General features: G+C 53.1%; 1 protein-coding gene across 10 annotated transcripts in view; it reads right to left on the reverse strand.

The window, feature by feature from the left end:
- Positions 1 to 2,342, reverse strand: part of RNF152 (ring finger protein 152) — a 51,102-nt gene extending 48,760 nt beyond the window's left edge. For 2 of the 10 annotated variants that reach the window (XM_054817647.1, XM_054817652.1), the window contains exon 1: positions 1,878 to 2,157. The gene's annotated coding sequence lies outside the window, so the exon portion shown is untranslated. Of the gene's footprint in view, positions 1 to 1,414; positions 1,447 to 1,714 lie in introns of those variants that run through there. The other 8 variants (XM_054817648.1, XM_054817650.1, XM_054817658.1 and 5 more) reach the window with 7 other exon arrangements.
- Between the last annotated feature and the right edge of the window lie 3,765 nt (positions 2,343 to 6,107).

The raw sequence follows: 6,107 nt of genomic DNA on the forward strand, positions 1-6,107 counted from the left end.
CTGTGGCTGATGGAGCTCCTGCTCCAGTTCATTGAGGGGTCAAGGTGAGAACCCTGAACTAGAGCCAGGAACAGGTATGACAAAAATATACCCAGGGATTTTGGCAAAGCTGGAGGCCCAAGTGAGTCACTTGGGGAAGGGTGACCAGTGCCCAGAAGCGGCTACCTGCCCATTCCCTGCGCGCTCTAAGCCATAGCAAATCTTTGGAGGAGCCACTCATTCTGAGTGACTGCATTTGCATGTATAATTTAAACACACTATATTAAGGCTGAAATAATATTTATTGCCCTGCTGGCATTTCTAATCAGGATATTCCACAACAATGCCCAGTGGTCCCAAAGAGACTTCATAACATGCGTATAAAACTTCCACCAGGTGTGGCCCAACCAACGTTCCTCCCCCCCAGACAAGCAGCAGAAAACAAACATCTTTTTCATTTGTCTTCACATACCTGGCAAGCTGTCCAAACCCTCCGACAGACCTTACAGGTTTGAACCAGAGGTTTGCGCTTTTTAACTATACCGTCAACAAAAGCGTCTGCGTGGCGGGAATTTTCCACAGAGCCCCATCCCGACAGCCACGGACACACCAGTGCCACGGCCAGCAACAGCAGAAGGCTGTCCCAGCTCCGCAGTCCCCGGCCAGGGCTACTTTTACGTTCTGCTTCTCATACAATGAACAAGAAGCTGAAATCCAGTCGCGCACCGTTACAGAGCCAAGAATAGTGTTTCCAGCAGAAGGTTTTTTCCCTAAATTGCTATTATTATCATGCCGTGAGCTCTGCATTAGTTCAGACTCAGTGGGCGTTTCAGAAAGGCCTGTGACCCCAGCCTGGGTACAGAAAGGCTAAAAACGGGACCTTCAGATACATCAGAAGTTGGAAGGTTACAAGTATTTTCCGACGGCTTCAATCAGACCCAAAAACTAAGCAAATCTGTATCAAAATACCTCTGAAATGTACAATAAACAAAACAAACAAACAAAAAAAACCCCAACAAAAAAACCCCAAAAGCAAACCATGGACCACATCGGCAAGAAGGAGAAAAAGAGTTTCAGCGAAGAAACAAGAACAGAGGAATTACTATGTTTATAGTTCAATTAATGGGACCTTATCAAAAGCCTGTTTGCTCTCTTTTTTTTTTTCAGACACCTATTACACAAACACACACCCTTTATGCCTCCTTAGCTCATAGCCTAGTCCACACATCTTAAGCCTATCCACATTTCAGAAGAGGCAGAGAGCTCTTTCCGAAGAAGTCCCTCCACCGGACGGCATGTCGGAACAAAGCGCTCGGGTGATGGATGTCGGCAGGGTTCGTAAATCACGTTTTTGCAGCTCGACCTCAGCCGGGAGGCAGCATCTAACGCCGTAACAAACTCTGAATGCAGCCACTCCGCAGAGCGGGGCTCCTACCTGGGCAAGGGGCTTCACGCCTCTCCTCTTGCCTGGTTTAAAAAAAAAAAATAAAAATAAAAAAAAAATTGAAGCCGTTTTCTAAAAACCCAGCGAGATGTCTAGCACTTAATGACAGCACCCGAGTTACCGCATATCTTCTCCGCTAACTGCCAGCACAAGGAAGGGAGGGGAAATCAAGGGGGGAAAAAAAAGAAAAAAAAAAAAAACACCAAACCACCCAACCCAAACCACCACCAAACCGCCAACAGAAACAAAGGACCCCCACCAAAACCCCGTCTGCAAGTTATCTCCATTTACTTGCTCACGAAGCACAAGGGTAACCCTCCTCCGCTTGAAACAACGCTGATGCGATGCAGGCGCAACCCTGCCCGGTTTCAAAGTAACCTTCGCGCCCCGCCACCCTCCCGGGACGCGGCGGGCAGCGGGCAGCCCCGCGCACGTTTCGGCGGATCACCTGGACCTTGCATCGCGCCTGGTTTCGCCCTCCCCGCAGGGGGACGGGCGCCGCGGGGGGAGCTCCGGGCGGCGGCGGCGGAGCCGGGAAGCGGCGGCGGCGGCAGCGGAGCCCTGCTCTGCCCGCAGCGAGCCGTGCGCGGCGGGGCCAGGCAGGGCAGTCGGTTACGAAACCCGCGTCTCCCCCTCGCCCGGGCGGGAGAAAGGCGTGGCGGGGGGCATCCGCGCCGGCCCCGCTCCCCGCCGCCGCGCAGGGAAGGGGAGGAGGGAAAGCGCCAGCCCCGCCGCTGGATCTACCACACACGAGCATCGCCCGGCGCCCCCCCGCGAGGGGTCCGGCCGGGAGGGGAGCCCCGCCGGCGGGGAGGGGGCGCCCACTGACCTTGCCGCCATCCGCCGCCGCCGTGCCTGCCCGCGGGGTGGCAGCCCCGCGCCCGCCGCCGCAACCGGCGCCCTCGCCCCGGCAGCCGGCGCCGCCCCCGCCCCCCGTCCCCTTCCCGCCCCCCCCGCCCCGCCGGGGTGCGAGGCCGAGGCGGGGCCGAGGCGGCGGGGAGCGCCGGAGCCGCCCCGGACCTCAGTGCGCCCCCACTCCCTCCCCGGGCCGGCCGCGGCCCCGTCGTGACAGCGGCGGGCGGGTGGGAGCGCGGCTGCCCGGCGGAGAGCGGCGGGGCCGGGACCCCCCGCCGCCCCGGGCGGGGAGAGGCAGCAATCCGGGGCACCCCCGCTCGTCCCCGCAACAGCCCGGGCAGCGGCAGCCGCGGGCACCCCTGCCCGGCCCCTCCAGCGGGGAGAGGGAAGATGCGGCGCTGGGGGGGCCCCTCAGGGAGCCCTTGGGAAGGGCTCTGCGGTTGTAAAATGCAGCTTGTTCTGCCTCTCGGCACAGGGTGAGGGATAATTGCACCCCAGCGTGTCCTCCTCGGCGCGGCTGGCAGAGCTGTGCGTGTCCCGCGCCCCCACCAAAGCCGCCTCCACGAGGTACGCGGGGCTGTTAAGACCCCACGCAAGGCACGTTCTCAGGCTCAAGTAACTGGTGCCGTAAGCCTTGAAGACCTTCATTCCCAGCAGGAGGCTTAGAGCTGTATTACTGGTGCACATTAAAGTATTAGGTACGTGTAGCATGTTGCCTTATCATAGCAGACCCAGGGCTGGGCTAGGGAATAAGGCCTCTCTTTTATTCATTGCACCAAGGCCTACGCCTGCTATGGAGCATAGGACCACGGAGTCATTTCTACGCTGCCTGCAGAGAAAACAATCCTATTTACATCAGCAGTGTAAGAAAAAATGCACATGTACCTCCTAGTGTCTCACATGGGATCAGTAATGGCAAGCAGCGAGAGCTACAAATGGCAGCAAGGGCGGACACGCGTCTTGCCACTCCTTGTTGCCTCGTCTTTCTGCAGAGCCAGCATTGTTTTGGGGCAAACAGTTGCAAGTGGTGTGAAAGCCAACCTGCAGGTTATCCAGGTGCCAGTTTTTGTCAAAACAACCCTCCTCCTCAGCTCCTGGAGCTCCACACTGAAAGCACTGTCTGTGGAGGAGTAAGACCTCTACAATCGGCACAATAAGTCATTTTCACAGAAGTCTACTTGGTTTCCTCCCCTTCCTTCTCCCCCCTCTTCTCTACAATGGGGCTAATTGCAGAGCAGGGTCTCCAGCAAGCTGGGCGTACCACTGGGGAGAGTCTATAGTGCATTCACTGGTACAACTCCAGGTTCTGCCATAAATATTTAAAACTCAATTATCACTCTCAGAATGAATGTTCAAAGCAGATTTTTGCATCCCACAGTGTTTCTTGTTTCAAACCTTCCTAGTCAAATAATTGAGATAAGACAGGAGAAGTCAAATAATAGGCCACATTCAGCCACCAGTTTGAGTCTGGTTCCCCCCTTGTGTCTGCCTCCAAAGTATCAGTCACTACCATCCCTGACCTCTCAAGACATATTTTACACCACAAACATAATTTTAGCACATGCAGCTGACTTGCACTTCTCCGCTGAGAAGTTAGAAGGACCGTGCGAAAGATTTTGCAGCTCCCTCCTTCATCCCCCACCACCCAGCTGACTCACCTGAAGAGCAAATGCCCAAGTTGCTTCTCCCCAGGCTTCCCTTAGCTGGGCAGGGGGCCGGGGGCTGCCTGCCATACCCCCCTCTGCTCTCAGGGACGGGCTGTCACCCATGGCACCCTCTGTGACCCACACCTTCCCACCCCCACCACTCAAGGTTCTCCAAGCTTTGTTCAGAAAAAGTGTTTGAGATGCTGAGGAAGGGGGGTGCATGGTTGTGGGGGTTTTTTTAATTTAAGGAGATCCTTAAGCCAAATTCACATTGGGTATTTGTGTAACATCCTGGTTTTGAAGAGACATGCCAAGTTTGGGAGGCACAGCTCCTTATGTGCCTCTGCGTGCCAAGTCCCTACCGTTCCCTAGATCAGCGCACCCTTTCCTTCTGAGGAAAACGAGAGGCAGCTAATGCCCACAAGCAGTGCTACGGTACCAGATCTCCATGGACACATGACAAGAAAATTCATTACAAAACGGAAACAAACGTCCCTCCAACTAAGCACCGGCCAGCACTGTTGCAAATTATGTCCACCAAAGCGGCCGGGGACTACACGGCTGTAGAGAAAGCTAACCAGCTCGCTGAGACAGATCCCGCAAGGCAGCGTTGAACAGCATTGGCACGATGACTTTGTTAATTATATTGCTGTTGTTGCTGCTGTGGTTTTATCACTGCAGCAGAGTTTAGACAGCCCAGCTGAGGGTAAGACACCCCCATACACCCCCATCCGGGTTAAGTGGGTAGCAAAGAATTAAGTATTTCTGCTCCTGCGTGCAAATACAAGGTCCTGATCCTGGAGGGGCTAGCGCACACGCTTGGATTTTAGCATGACTCCCTCTACTGAATGGATTAAAGTTAACATATGCGCACAGCTCCCGGCAGAAGCGCTGCCAGAGAGATGCTACAGAGAAGGGGAAGGGGAAAAGAAGCGTAATTACTCCCAGGAGGATTCGTGCATTGCCGCCACCGTCCCCCGGGCTGCACCTGTTATGAGAAGAAGAGTCTTTAAGTCTCTAGGGAAGAAATCTTGAAAAGTTCCCAGCAGTAGGCTTGAAATAAAGGAAGGGAAATAGATTTCAGCTTCAGATTGCTTCACACAGTTTATTTCAATAAAACTCTTTTCACCAGGATGCGGATTTGTAAAAGGTAGCAAGTTCTTTGGCACTGCCCTTTTCTGTGCCTACGTGATAAAAATGACATAAAAAGGCTCATCCAATGCCAGGGGCGTGGAAGGACAGATGGAAGGACAGAAGGACAGCCTGCACTCTGCCCTGCAAAGGCGGCTGTGCCCTGCTGCCCTTTGCTATGCTCTCACCAGTTTGGTTGGATCAAGGGACCTTTTTTTTTGTTTAATCTGGATTTTTTCTAACAATTTTTATAAACACATCATGCTTATAAATCAGTCATTTAGAGCAAATTGCTCTCGGACACATTCACTCGAGCACAGCTCGTACTGGGGAAGTGGGGTCCCCCATCATTCACAGGGATAAATAGCAGCAATCCCTACAAGTGCTGGGAAAGCACTGGCACACCATAACAAAGGTAACTAACTCCTGGTTTCTGCGTTATGATCACCTAAGGGACCTCTAATAGGCAACATATTTATAAGACCTCAGTGTCAAACTTTCAGCTCCGGGAGCGAGTCACCAAATAATCATAAAACTGAAATGGAGCTTGCAAGCATTTTAAAAATAATCAGCACATGGGGGATCCATTCCTTTTCGTTTCTGAGCCCACAGTGGAGACTTAAATCATATTCCCAAGGTTTATTCTGTTACTAAGAGGCCTAGGAACTTTTTTTAGCCTAGTTTCCTAGAGAAACAAAGTTTATGTCATCATGCTGTCTGTGTATCTTCCTGTCTTCCTGTTTTCCTTCAGCTGCTTTTGAAACTGTTGGCCAAGCTGTCAGAGGAGGAGAAATCAGGGACAGTAACGTCCCTACTTCTTTTATTTATATTTTGTAAATCACTAATGGGACAGAGGAAAGAAACCTCTTTGAACCCCTCCAAGCAAGAGGCAGGGAGAGCTCAGCGCTCCTCCGTTCAGTCCAGCAGCCAGCGAGCACGCGTGCGTGAGACAGCAGTACCTAACCAAACTTCGTATTATCCCCGGCTCACGTAACATCTACCACTGGGAAAAAATGAAGACTTCTACGGTCTCAGACCTCTGGGAATAATGG

Source organism: Grus americana, chromosome 2 (genome assembly GCF_028858705.1).
Source record: "Grus americana isolate bGruAme1 chromosome 2, bGruAme1.mat, whole genome shotgun sequence".
In the NCBI taxonomy this organism is placed as follows: Eukaryota; Metazoa; Chordata; class Aves; order Gruiformes; family Gruidae; genus Grus; species Grus americana.